At 32.7% G+C, this 15,521-nt stretch overlaps 1 protein-coding gene across 2 annotated transcripts in view; it reads left to right on the plus strand.

The window, feature by feature from the left end:
- Positions 1-15,521, plus strand: part of LOC106104617 — a 99,440-nt gene that overhangs the window by 42,650 nt on the left and 41,269 nt on the right. The window contains exon 3 of one of the 2 annotated variants that reach the window (XM_013284714.1): positions 12,978-13,039. The exons of the other annotated variant lie outside the window; for it this stretch is intronic. The gene's annotated coding sequence lies outside the window, so the exon portion shown is untranslated. The remainder of the gene's footprint in view (positions 1-12,977; positions 13,040-15,521) is intronic. 2 annotated transcript variants of the gene reach the window in all.

The raw sequence follows: 15,521 nt of genomic DNA on the forward strand, positions 1-15,521 counted from the left end.
TCATTGGTGTATATAACCAATAAACGACTGTTTTTGCCACATTGGTTGTTTTCTTTGGCTGTTCCGGCTCAAGATACCCCTGCTCTTATACATCTACGTTGTTGAAATATCGAAATTCTGTGATGTGGTGAGAGCTTGTATTGCTTTCATCGCTTGATATCGGTTGACAGCCCAGTTAATGTACTTTTAAGGTAACATAGATGACTAATGCGAGAGTATAACACGTCTATATCACTATGCTAATAGCAATGTATTTGACATATCTTTTAAAGAACACAAACACATTGGATGCTATTTTTTCGTATTAACGCTTGTAAAAGCGCCATCTATTGGCGAAAAAAGACTTTTGCAAATAAGCATTGCTTTTAAACGATATAAATCCATAAAAATTATTTTCACAACGAACTATGCAGTAGTTTTTATTTTAAAAATGTTTTTATAATAAAAGATTTTTTTAATGAACAGAGAGAAATTACAGACATTGTTAAAACAGATAAAAAAGTTAAACAAATCAATATTATAAAGTATACTATTTTGAAAGTAGAACTTAATTTCTGTTCACGGATCGATAACATTTTATGTTTCCGTTAACTTTTTTTGTAAGATCTATTATATTTGAATAAAAACAGTACTGCAAAGAGAAAGTAGAGGTATAAACTATATTGTACGTAAATGCCTAGCTTATTCCATTCATATAAGAGATATACAAAATTATAAGTATTAAAGCCTATCCCACCACTGGCTGTTAGAGACTCAGTTAGCTTAAAAATGACGTCACTGTCAGATGAGGGAACAAAATCCGATATCACATATTTTACTCGTTGGATTGTTATTAATTTACAATTTTGTGTTGCAGACCCTTAGGGAATTTATTTGCGTAGAACTATGTAAACGTTTTTAAATTTAGGTCTCCTCAAGCTTTTCAAATAAGGCGGGAATATAAGTGTTTTAACTCATAATCTTACTAGTATTAAAAATACTGATGGATGTTTGTTAGAGTTAAAACTGCTAAACGGACATCAATGAGATTTAGCATAGATGTAGAGGAAAGTCTGGAAGATCGCATAGGCTACTTTTGTTTTTTAATTCCCACTCGGACGGTGTCGCGGGCCAAAACTAGTTATTTTATATTACTAAGATGACGTGTCATGCAATTAATTTCTCGTGAGGTTTTATTACATTTTCAAAGTTTATTTAAAAGGATGTCAAGAGTTTCGTTCTTATTTTAAACTTATTAATTGTTGGTAAAATATATGTAAATCAAGATAATAAAAAACCTTGTGACTGCGATAAATCGAAACAAAGAACCGGAGGTGAAAACTGGTTTACCTTGCACCTAAGTCAAATATCAATAGCATTTTGACATTTGCGAATTCATCCTTATGCATTGTTTAAAAAAAATTCGGACAATAATACTTTTTAATAATTTTATTACGATATATAACTGGCCAGTTAGACCATTGGTAGAATATAAATACTGTAAGGTCGAATTATTCGATTTAAAAAGTTTTAATACACAAGAGTTATGTTAATGATTTTTTTTTTAATATGTTTAGATTAATCGAACAGGTTACAGTTAAATTTGTTTTTTGTTACACACTTTTATCTGAGAAACTATAAGACTTGTAAAGTTTATAACTTAGCAAAACATAAGAGTGAAATATTAATAGAAAACTTGTAAGAATGCTGGTGACAACGTAATTGAATAAATATCAGATATTATGTTAACTATACAGTTATGATACCAGAAACACGCCGATATGAGAACAAAAAGCGAATACTTAGGGCATGTTCAAACTAGACGGTTTGCAGCCGCCGACTACAAGCTAAATCAACTTTTGTATACTGTACCGATTATAGTTGCAAATAGAATCGAACGAACGAATGATCCGCGGTATTTTTTGATTCAAAGTTATTTAAATAGTTTTCGATCTTAAGGATCTAATGTCGATTTCAAATATGTACTATCCCCCTGGCGTAAAATGATTTCATGTTTCGAGGGTCACCTCGCTCATAGTCGCGGATTACACGCCTGATGTGAACATAGCCTTATAGTTAGTGATACGATAACAAGTTAGAAGGAAGTGTGAGCAAGTGCACCAAGGTTGACCAGCCTCTCACTTCGCGATGCGGCGCTCCCAATAAATAATATGTGTTTTTATAAAAGTAGGTTTTATTCCACTATGGATTGTATAAATAAAACATGAAAGACGCTTTCATTAGAAGAAATAAAACTGCTCATGCTGCTGTGATCTAACAGGTTTTTTAAAGGTCGTTTTACTTCGCTTTAGGTTATTTCTTGATCGACAATCTTTTTATTTTATTAACTTTTATGATTCTATATCCTTGACAAAAAATCCTAAACTTGTGTAATATAATATTGTTATTTAAGAGATGTATTAGTTAATTATAAGACCTCTACATATTAAGATATCAAGTATTGTATTTGTAAAAGAAATTAAATCAAGGAAGACAAATGTTAAAAATATGATACGCAGAAAATTATACATATTTCAGTCAATCTGATTTCCTATTAAAGATATCTATTGTTCTACGCCAAGCTCTGTTTACTAAATGTTTTGTTTTCTATTGAAATGTGTAATTGCGAAAAGCGGGCCACTGTACATTTGGAGCGAGTAACGGAACTTAAGTTCTGCGGAAACTGAGAAATTGTCAGTATTATCAGTTTTATTGTTATTAATAATGCTAGTTTTTACCGTTTTTGAACGGTTACTGATAGATAAACATTTAAGAATTTAAGGGTACACCATTGTTAATTAAAATAATTGCGTAAGATGTCAGCAATCACAGCATATTTTTGAATAATTATTTTTTTCAACAAAAACCCTACACTTACATCACGTTTTAGGCTTACATTTTCGCGTTACTAAACTTAGAGGGTAAATAAATTGGATAATAACCCTAATGTGGGAAAGAGACCATAAGCTACGAGCTACCAACATCAAGGAAGCAAGATTGCCATGGTAAGGTAATTGATATTTTGACATTTGCGATTGAGAATTTGACAGATGTAAACAATAAAATAAAGTTTTTAATTACATGCGGACGAAGCCGCACGGAAACAGCTAGTGTTTCATATGTCCACTATTCATTTAAGTTAATAGTATTGTTTTATAAAGATTTTGAATTCGCGTTACATATAACATCTATGCTACATAAATGTTATGATTACAAAATATGTTAATATGTTTATTTTTGGCACTTAATTGTTTAAATAATGAATTGTTAATTATGTTATTTAGGAACATTTCACATTAATGACGAAATAAGTATTCGATTTAGATTTCATCTAACAAATATCTGTTTGCTATTTGTGTGCAAAGAGAAAATCAATCTAATCACTGTTTGTAACAAATTCTACTTTCTTTTCATATAAAAGGTAATACGACCTACTTTGTGTTTGATACAATAGTTCTTTGAATGTAATTGATTATTTTGTTCCATTTTTTGTACGATATTGAACAATCTTTGTTTACGGTTTACAGTTGCACACTAAAAGTTTATGATTGTACTTTCAATTGGATTAGTAATGGATAAGAAAGATAGTTTTAGTAAAAGAACATGATCGAAAAAATCTATATCTATACTAATATAATAAAGCGTAAACACACACTACTTTGTGGCGTGAGATGTCAGCAATCGCAGCATATTTTTAAATAATTATTTATTTAATAAAAAGCCAACGAAACGCTTTAGGCTATACATTTTAACGCTATTAAACTTAGGGGGTAAATAAATTGGAAAAAAAATTCGTGTCGGAACTGAACTATAAACTACAAGCTACCAACATTAAAAAAAGCAAGATTGCCATGGTACGGTAATTGTGTATTTGAATTTTGACATTTGACAAATGTTCACAATAAAATAAAATTTTCATAGTTCAATGCGGATGAAGCCGCACTGGAACAGCTAGTAGTCATATATTCAAAAGGGTCAGTAAACTAACGATTTAGATTGGAATAGCTTTAATAATTTTATGGCTCGTGCCGCGTACCGAATTACCTGTGAAATCGATGATGGCTATGATAGCGGAAAATCGCGAAATAATAGCCTGCCCTGGAGCGCACGCTTAAGAACTTACTGAATTTTCCGCAAGCTTACAAATTATGACCACGATCTTATCTATTACCGAACATAGATTACTTAACATATGAATGTAAATTACTATCTTTTATCCGCGACGCCACACGCGTGGGTATTGAAAAACAAAAGTAAGTAGCCTATGTGTTACTCCAGACTTTGTTTATTTGTGCCAAACATTACGATATGTTGAACTGCTACAGAGTTAAAGAGTAAATATAACAAAAATAAATTACCAAAACGGCAATGGATTCAAAATGTAAATTTTATACTGGGTAAGTTAGTATTTGTTGGTATTCTAGGTTATTAGAGAACAAAGATTTAAAATATCTGAGTCCGTCCGTGATACAATCTGTTCGATTTTATTCTAGTAAATAACCACACAAATCGTCCGCTCCAGTTTGCGAGATACGAACGAATGTAAATCAAATACCTTGTATGCCTCGAGCAACGGATCTAACAATGAGGGCTTTACTTTCGTCTATTTGTAACCTGTCATTATTTCAATGGGGTCGTTTGATGCTCCAATGAGTACGTAAGCGTCAGACAATTGTTTACAACTTTCATTTTGTTTAACGAATATCAGTATTGTGCTATCTTTTCGTATTCATTTACTAACTTTATGACCACAATCTAACAAGATTCAAACAGATAGGCTGTACTAAATCTTTGTAATATGTACTCATCTGATAGAAGATTTATTTTATAAAGCTGTTCCCATGCGACTTTATCCGCATATAATTTAAAAAAAAATCATTTTATTGTTCACATTTGTCATATTATCAATTGCAACCTTTCTTTCTTGTTGTTGGCAACAACTTATGGTCTCTTTTCCTCAATTAGGTTTTTATCCAAAATATTTAACCCTAAATTTAACGGCGCGAAAATATATAGCCTAAAGCGTGACGTAAGAGTAGGCCTTTTTTAAAAAAAAAAATACTCGAAAATATGCTGTGATTACTGACATCTTAGGCAACAAAGAAGTGTGTGTTTACGCTTTATTATAATAGTATAGATGATTTAAAGTTTTACTGGTCAAAATGTCTACCCATAATTCTAATTATCTTTTTTACATAATTATAATCTGGACATTCTCTTAGCACACAGACCTATACCCACCGTTCGAATAATAAATGTAGTTAAAAATGTTTCTGCCATATTAAAAATAGAATAAGAAGCAGAAAGATCAAGGGATTTCGAAAACACTTTCAATTGGTGTTAAATTTCTAGGAAATAAAATAATAGTGAAAATGAACTGTTCAGAGATTTAAAAGCGCATCAAGGCTTGCTTTTTCCATATTCAAAGTAATTCTTTTGTGACCATTATCTCTAACAACTATGAGAACCTTTGTACGGAAAATTACTCTAAAGTAATGACATTTTATGTTATTTTCATTTACAATGAATGTAGCTAACCTTGACATGAGTTTCACTTAGTTATTTTCCTTTGTCTGGTTAAAAAAATTGCAAATGTATGAAACACTAACTATCCACCACACTTCACTTGGGTGGCAAAATAATATGTTTCACATACTTCTGTCATGTAAACGTTCTTCCTATTGATATAAAACACCATATATTAGTAAGTTAATGGTGAAAGAATTTTAGGGACCTATTCAGTGCTAATTAACAACTAAATCTAATTATATAGATATTTAGTAGTGCCCGCTTTAACATCTTAACACGAATGGGCCGATACGCCCGGTGTAATACTCCGACTACACAGAAGACAGGCGTGAAATGGAAGCTATTACGTGTTTCGTCTGATGAGTGTGGTGCCGGTTGTTTGGTTTTTTCCCTTTACCGCCCCTTTCTTATAAGAGGAAGTGGATTTTATGGTGGAGGATATGCATAGAAAGAGGAAGTATCCTCTTTATGTGCGTCTCCTCCTCCGTCGGATAAGGGTAGGCAACGCATCTGCAATTGCGGATGTTTATGGGCAGCGGTCGCTTTCCATTTCGGTGGATTCCGGTGGCCGCTTGGTCGTTTACCACCTTCTATTATAAAAAAAAAAAAAAACTTAAAATTTCATTACATAAGTATCGGGAATACAAGCTTTACGTAACTGTATTTAAATTAATTATGAATCCTCTTATTCAACAAACATTAATAACAATTACATATTGTTATTAAAGTTTCGTAATGACGAAAATTTCACACAAATCCACATTCGCCACTTTTTCTCCATTGTACGATACTGTGATATTTCATTCACAGACGTAGAGAACAATGGAGTAAGTGCGAATTGCATGCAACTAACGCTCAGTGTGGTGAAAGCAATGGGAACTTAGAAATCGTTTAGCAATATTAACTGAGATCGAGCACTCTACCGATCTACGAAATCAAATCGCTTCTAATTTAGTCGACCGTGAAATTACTTTTTTTAAAGATATTCTTTAATAACTTTCATTTGTTTTCTGATTATCTTCTATACATATAATAAAATTATCTGTAATATGAAAAGAAAAAATCCAGTTTTCGGGAAGATGTATTTGCGTTCTTGATAATCGCATTTGAATATTTTTGTCTGTCTGTCTGACTGTCTGTCTGTCCGCAAGCCGCGTTTATTCCAGATAATCTCTGAAACAGCTAGGTCGATTTCGACCGGCCTTTCACTAAAGGGTAGCTGACATAGACGGGCATATTATAGACTACTTTTAATCTTAATATTGCGTGGACGACGTCACGGACAACAGTTAGATTTAATTATAAATATATACACAAACACTAAGCTGTAGATGGTCATATATAATCACATCTTTTATTCTTTTTTTTAAGATTTCTATATTTAATTTCCGTATTCCCCATAGCGATTATTTTTAATTAACAAGACACAAAGAAAGAAAGGAAAAATATTTTTCATTCTTTGTTACGAATCAATTGATTTCATTGTTTCAAATTATAACGCCTCCATTCAATTGAAGGACTAATTTAGGTTATGTTTTGCATTTGATATTAACAATAGAAGTTAGATCAAAGGCAAAAGCCTATTTTGTATTGCTTTGAACTTTATTGAGGTTCTATGGATTCTGTCAAAAGAATTTATGACCTCGTAATGTTTTGAATTATAACGTCGTCAGTTTTAACTTTTAACAGGACTCGAAGCATGTACTTAGGGGTGACTAGGACAAGGCTCAATGCGGTTAAGTTTTGTTAACTTACTAATGTTATAAATGCGAAAGTTTAGATGGATGGATGTTTGTTAGAGTTTGCTACCCAAATGTCTGCACGGATCTCGATGAAATTTGGCATATATGTAGAGGATAGTTTAGAAGCATAAGCTAGCTTTTTAATCCTATGTAGACAGTGTCACGGGCGTAAAGTAGTATCTCTTGTAAAAAAAATTGTAAGTATTGATAAGAAAATTTATCCCGTAACGACATGTTCCTGTGAAAATTTGGTGCGTCATGTCGGTAAAGGTACAAAATGGTACGAATTTGAACCTTATTTACAAGTGTTAAAATCAACCTTGGCATATTGAATATGACATGGTTCCCACAACATTAATGACGCGATGTGAGCGTAAATCTGATATTATTTTGGTTAAATTGCTTTCCAATTATTGTAGATTGTTGTGTAGAGTAAATATTGTCGGCTTTTGATCTTGGATTGGGATACGGATCAATAACTATTTCTATTTCGACTATATAATTGTATATACAGCATGTCCCAGAAACTAATGTCAATTTTCAAAATTCCACAAAAAAATCGTAATGAAAACTATGAAAAATCGCGGGATATACATGGGATTCGGGTATCTAAAGAGGTCCTCTATCTCTTGAAACTACTTTCTGGGACACCCTGTATATGCGTTATTATTTGAACAATGGTATTGACATTGAGAAGTCTATTTTTAGAGGAGTATGTACTGAGTTGTTTTGCAGATTGATATAGTTTTGTTGACTTTATTCGTAAGAGAAAATCATAAGCATATTCGTATTGTTTTCAACTTGTCTATATCTATTCAAATATTATAAAGAGGTAAGATTTGATTGTTCGTTTGCATTGAGTCTTCGAAATTACTGAACCGATTCGAAAAAATTACTTTTTGGAAGCTACACTATCCCCAAACGACATGTACATTAATTACTAGATTTTTTAAATTATGTGCGGACGAAATCGCTAGTAAAAGCTAGTTACAACTTATATTAAGAACGGGTTTTAGCAATACAAGTAAGATTTCAAAGATAAATCTATCTTAATATATGTGTATTGTAAAATATACGATAATTCATCAATTGATTTCCTTTCAATATACATACATAATGTTCTTAGACAAATCATTAACAATTGTTAGCAAACTAGATCAAGCAAGTGTAAGCATATAGAATCGATCTTAGTTACTTTCATGCAAACTGTCACAACAGTCGTTAATCCGCTTGGAATGAGCCGTTACTTTTATGATTAATGATTGTTTACGACATTGCTATTCAAATGACACTTTCACCAATGAAGTAATGAAATTATACTAATGATATCTCCTTTTACTCAACTAAGATATATATGTAAATAATATTTATTTAGACGACGGATAGGTCGTCGCAGCGTAGGTAGGCCTATGAACCAATGACTTTTTTTTTGACCGCGTGGAATGCTTTACGAATACTCCTCTCTCTCATCATGGGGGGCATACCCACTAAATCCCTCGGTTCCTCCAACTCCTTAGGCCGGGGCCACGAACACGCTTTCGCTTACGTCCGAGACCCCGCCTGATGAACCAATGACCTGGTCAAGATTGCGGGAGTGCACTGGATGCGGGCGGCACAGCACCGGGCATCGTGGCAATCAATGGGGGAGGCCTACGGTCAGCAGTCTATGGCCTATGGCTTGATGATGATGATGATGATAAAGGTAATGTTTCAATATTACCTAAAGTCCTACCGCACACTACAGACTTCATAGGCCGATAATTTAGCCATGATTAATATAAACATGTATTATAAGCAATTTTTAAATGATTGAGGACTGTCAGCCCTAATCCGATCAAACTAGCGACCGATAGAAACTATAGTCTGCGTCGGCTACAATGTAACCCATCGAGCCATAGATAGCCTTAGTCTCTGAAGAATTGTTAAGTGTTGGAGATCCTAATCGGCTTGTTTGTTTTTTTAATATTGTTGATTTATAGAATCGTACGATATATACTTCGATGTTTGTATAGAAGAAAATTACGGTAGTAATTAGCTTACGTAGTTTAGAAAAAGCTTATTTACTTCTATTTTGTTCCGCGTAATGGAACGGGTAACTAACAAGTACATCTACTCTTTGCTGTCCTTTGCATGTTATAAATGACATTTACTTATAGCAGGAGATCGTTGCATAGTCGTTGTCCTTTATAGAAGGGTGAAGGTTCACGGTTGACTTGGAAGTTGTCGTGAATTTATTAACGCCTAGTATTTTATTGAAGTTTTTGTACTCTATTACATTCCTATATTGCTTATTATAAGTGGAAAATACAGTCTGAAAGAACTGACTTTATAGCTGATCAGAAAATTTCATTAGCGATTTTCAATTTTGTGTCGTTGTTGCGATTGAAAATTCTCTTTCTAATCTACTTTGTGTAATTGGATAATTTCCGTAAGTAAATACACTAAACAATTTTAAAAGATGTTAGTATTGGTCTATCTTTAACAAATAAATTGGTACAATTAACGAAAAGATAGAGTTAGATGTATCAGTTTGTTTGTATCAACTTGCTGTGATCGAGATAAAATCGCTCGGGGCGTTACTTCGTACAGAAATTCGACCTACATACGTCGCGGCTTGCATAATGTAGTACGCCTCTAGCTCGATTGAATCGTATTGAAATCGAGAACTACACGTAGGAAGTTAGATCCGACTTGTATTGTTCTTTTCGGTCTCGTGTCTCGCCCTAATTACCCGATGAGCTCGACTTAATTAGGAGTTTTAGTTCACGCGTCTAGGGTTGCCTCATTAACGAAAAATGTTTATTAAATTCTATGCTCAGTGTATAGTACCAAGTATTAAATGTTGCCGTAAATATTACAAAGTAAAATAAAAGAACACTAAAAAGGTTATTTGATATTGCTTGCTACAAATAACACGAAAGTTTTTTCGTATATTTATATCATTGTGTTTGGAATATTGCTTTTATTGACATTTTGATTTATCGGTCAAATTGCGTGCATGTTTGTTACATATACGTAACTTTTTACATCGCGTGAGGTATTAAGGAATTGTTTGCATATTGCTTAGAAAAATAGTTAAGAGCAATCTTTGTACAAATTTACTTTATTCCAATGAGATAAGATTCAATTATATAAAATCGTGTTGCCCGCATAAATCTTTGTAATAGGTTTTTTCAACTAGGACTTTCGCGTATAAATTTTATCTTAATTCTTTGTTAATGTTTTTAATTATGCATTATCTTCTTTTACATAATGTTATATGTATAAGTCTAGACTTTAGTTCCTTGTGTAGGATGATGTAAGAATACTTCATTAATTTTTAATTACATCCAAAGTTGTAAATTTAAATGTCTAATAAATTGGACATGATCATCCTTCAAATTGCCCTTGTCCATACAAATGGTCGATACAGTGTGTACATACAGGGAGGGGCAAGAGCATTACTCTTCAAATGAACATACGTCATTCACGAGAGCTTTGCTTAGGTTTTGATAATTATATTATAAACAGTAAGTGGTTTTCTTTCAAAGTGACGGTGCCACCGTGTAATTACAAAGACTTCATAATAACCACTAACTAAAATGACTACTTTACATGACATCTGAGTGACAGAAGGGACACTCTGTATTTTTTATTTTATTTTTTATGGTGTTTATTTATCAAATTTACACCATAAACTACCAGTTTTAGTTAGTACTAGTAGATACTTACTACCAAGAGTATTTACCAAAACTTTCTACATGTATATCAGAATAAAACATTATTTTTGTATAAGCATCGTCATAAGCTATTAAAATTTAACTTCCTGTTCATCTATAGTCTGGTTTCGTAAACGCAAGAGAAGGTTCGGACTATACATACGAGTGTACAAGTACTTATTATAGAGTAATAAATCAAGCAATTGCCGTCTAAAAATAGTAATTTCATGTTACGAAATAGAAGATGAGCTACAAGAAGCTTGTCAGAGTTAAAGATCAGGTAACACGTAATCGGAATGTCGTAACTCGTTACCTTGTAACTTGTATTGAAGGAAAGTCGAATGCTCTTTAACATAATTGTAAACACTCAAAAGATATTGCATTCAGTTTCTCATATGTCAATACTGTCACTGGTGATGCTATCCGTGTGTTTAAAATATTGTCTGTGTGTTTTTTGAGACTATGCTTTACATCTATGAAAACTTCAATCCGTTGAACGGTTTACGAGATACGTTCTAAAAACATCTACCTTACGCATTCATGATAGTATAATAATAAGTTTTTGTTTATTACGTAATTATACGTTTAAAAATTCGAATACAGAGAGAAGAAATAATTTGCATCGATCACAAACTACATTTTACTGCTCAATCGCTTAGAATGTTGTTTTACTGTTCTTCTTCTTCCTTAGCTCTACAGCCCTTTGTGGGCCTTGGCTTGGTCAAGCAATTTTTTCCACTTCGGTCTGTTAGTGGCTACCGAATTTATTATGCCAACATTCATTGCGTCACGATTTACACCGTCTATCCATCTCAACTTTGGTCTTCCTCGATCTCGACGACCTTCAGTGTTGCTCGCCATAACGGATTTAGGCATCCTGACTTCGTTCATCCTCTGCACATAACCAGACCATTTGAGCCTGGTTAGCTTAATATGGGAAGCCACATGCGGTTCGTGGTAGAGGTTGTACAGCTCCTGATTAAAACGACTTCGCCAATGGTTTTACTGCTAGAGTGAATAAAACTAATTTTATACTGTTATTTGAAATTCTTTCAACTAGAGGAAATTAACTAATTCAGAAGTGATATCTTAGAAACTGAACTATACTTTAATTATTAATTAAACACTTCTATTTCCCCTTCAGAATAACTTCTGTATAATAATAATCTTTACAGTTAAATATTATTACAATCTCGCCTAGATCACTTTAACCATTTGCATAAGAAATAGTATGAACACTAAATCAACCGTTAGAACATATAATTATTTGTTTTCTTTAGTAATTCATTAGACACCGACAAGCAAATTTAGACTTTGTCAATAAACGATAAGATCTAATTTAGTTAAACATTGCGTGCGGAAAACTGACGCACACAAAATAAAAGAAACAGTTCAGAACGATTGCGCTACCTTTAATAAATTCCGTTGTGAAACCGGAGCAGGCGTGTTCAGATAAGGTTGTTTGGACAATTTTTGTAGCTTTTGTACGTGATTTGTTGTTTATCCGAGCTCCATAAACTGCAATGTTACGAATATGACAATGGCGTTGTGAAATGTACAGATAGCAAAGCGTTTGATAGCTGTCGAGATGTCAATTTATATTTTGTGGTCACCGTACATTTGTACAATTTAAAGATACTTATGGGAAGACATAGGGTAATTTAACTTTGATTACTGGAACTAAGGTATCAAAGTAGCAAGAAGACATCGTAATTCGCAAAAATATTAAATATATTGTGGATACATTTGCTAATGTGCTGGCTACTTTAAATCAACAGGGGAAGAGACGCATAGAAATGAGTACTTCTCCTATCTCCCACCGTGAATTTTCCTTGTTTTGATTTCTAGATTATATCTAGTTAAATAAATCTACTATTAACCGAAATGTTACCTATCCTATGTTATTGTAGACGAAAATGTGAGAGAAAGATCTAACACACTGTCTTTATTACTTTTAACTAATGTTTATAAAAATAGCTTTCAAAAGTGTCTGTTGCGTTCTTAATTTGTGCAATATTTATTGTTACAGGTAATGTGATAAGATTGCTGGAAAGGCTGATAAGGAAGCGGTTGTAGTAACACATTGTAAAGGTACGTGTTTATCTAGTCAGCGGTACGTGCCCTCTTTATTGTGTGGAAATTAATTGTTACTGAGTTACATGAGAAATGCCTTGATAATTAAAAGAAACATTGACAATGTTTATAGAATGGCTAGCTTTCGCCCGCGACTCAGATCGGCTGGATTTAAAAACAAGTAAGTAGCCTATGTGTTCTTGCAGACTAGGCTCTGTATGCATAACAAATTTCATAAAAATCCATTAAGCCGTTTAGACTACATACTCTAACAATCCATCCATCTAAACTTTTTTTATATTAGTGTAATTTTTTGATTATGGAATTCATTATCTATTAAGGGAAATTATACATTTAATTAACTACTAATTTATCGAAAATGTTAGCTTCATAAATTATTGTGCATGTTGGAATATATTCTTCATTAAAACTGCTAATTATTATTCGCCAAGTAATACAGGTTCACACGATACAGTCATAGCCAATAAACCTAATATTTAATTGAAATTCAAACTAATCATTGACTGATATATTCAGCCACAGACCGGATCGACATCGATTGCAACTTATTAAAATCGTTATGTGAAAAGAAAAAGAAGGTGACTAACTGCTGTTATTTGAATAAGGTAGTGTTTTACCATAGAGTCCTGCAATGATAGATGCGTTTTAATCCACAGAAGAGATGCATAAAACCAGATGTTTCCTACTTCTATTTCCATCTACTATCTCCACCTCTCCTTTCCATCCCGTCCGAGTAGAAGACGAGTAAAATAAAGCCTACGGCAAACCCATATCACACTGTTAACGGATTTGAGAATGGATTGCTTCCAATTCATTTTTTTTATGACATAAGGTGGCAAAAGAGCAAGCGGCCACCTAATTCCACCGAAATGGAAAGTGACTCTGGCCATAAATATTCGCAATTGCAGATGCGTTGCCTACTCTTAATTGACGGAGGAGGAGACGCACGTAAAGATGACATTTCCCCTTCCTGCAAGTCATCTGTGTGGTCTGTTCGTTTAGAAAATATTATTTTAGCCTCTACCATGTTTGTGAATGGTATTGGGTATTTCAATTTCTCCATTTATTACTTTTTTATACTTAAACAATACCTCTGATAATTTCAGAAAATATAAGATAGAGAAATTTCTATACACACCTGCATCAGACTCGTGGTTTTTAGTGTAGTATCCCTTGTATAATGATTTAAATAAAGTTATTTACTAGATGTTGTAGAACGAATACGCTTTTGTTATACACCGTATTATTTCAATGAATAAAAGCTTTTATATTTGAAAACAGTACTGAATGGGTTCTGAACAATTTATTAAATTCAATATCGATGTCGGAGTGGAGTGCTTGTTTTGTTCTACATTTTTTATTTTAAATTAAATGTACCAATGCATTGTTTTAATACTATTTTAATAATATAAAAAATCTGTATTGAAGTTTTGTGTACATTTTTCAATGAATGTAATTAAAATAGATGGTAGCTGTATTTTGTTAGAAGACGAGCTTGTTTGCTATAATAAATAGAAATCAACTATCAAATTTTTTATAAGACGAGGGGGCAAACGAGCGGCGGGAACAAAAGTGGTCAACGACGCCCATGGACATCCGCAACACCAGAGGAATTACAGATGCGTTGCCGGCCTTATGAAAATTGTAGACTCGCTTCTAGAAGGACCCTAAGTCGTATTGGTTTGGAAATACCGACGAGGACAGACCGTGCCAGATCGCGGCTGTGCGGGGCTGAAAATTTTGTCTAGGTCACTTCCAAACAAGTAGTTAATTCTTGTATTTCTTAAAGGGCGGGAACACAGAATAAAACGACAATCTTCAGATGCAGACTAATTTATTTAAACAATATTTGTAAGTACTCTAAACATAGATACACAAATATCGACAGCATTTTAAAAAATCGCTTAATTTTCGTTACTAGTTAAAAGTTATCACAAAGTCGGTTGTAGATAACGCAACAGGAACGCTGAGTGTAATTGTTGGTTAGTATTGTTTCTCTATTTAACACGCTTACAAAGTAGAGCGTAACGTACTCTAATGTAGCACCTCTTATATAAAATTGCACTCAACTAATAGTTTAATGTTATCTCGTATTACGTATCCAATAAGAAATAGCGATTAGCATAAAATACTTTGAAATAACAAACGGGTAAGATAAAGATAGCTTTATTTATAAATTACAACTAAGAAATTATAAGGCTAATCAACTTTTACAAATTTTACAGAGATATTTGAAATGAAATGAAATGAAATGAAATGAAATGAAATGAAATGACATGTAATGAAATGAAATAACATTTAATCCTATAAACACTACATACAACACAATGACAAAGAACAACAACAAAGTAATCAAATAAAAAAAAATATTAAAACGTTATTAAATGATTTGCAACTAGATCTAAATATATGTTTGTATTTTTAGTTAATTTACTTTAATATTTGTATAAAATTAGAATGGTTAGTATCACTCTTGATC

This window comes from Papilio polytes, unplaced genomic scaffold, assembly GCF_000836215.1.
Source record: "Papilio polytes unplaced genomic scaffold, Ppol_1.0 DF823510.1, whole genome shotgun sequence".
Classification (NCBI taxonomy): domain Eukaryota; kingdom Metazoa; phylum Arthropoda; class Insecta; order Lepidoptera; family Papilionidae; genus Papilio; species Papilio polytes.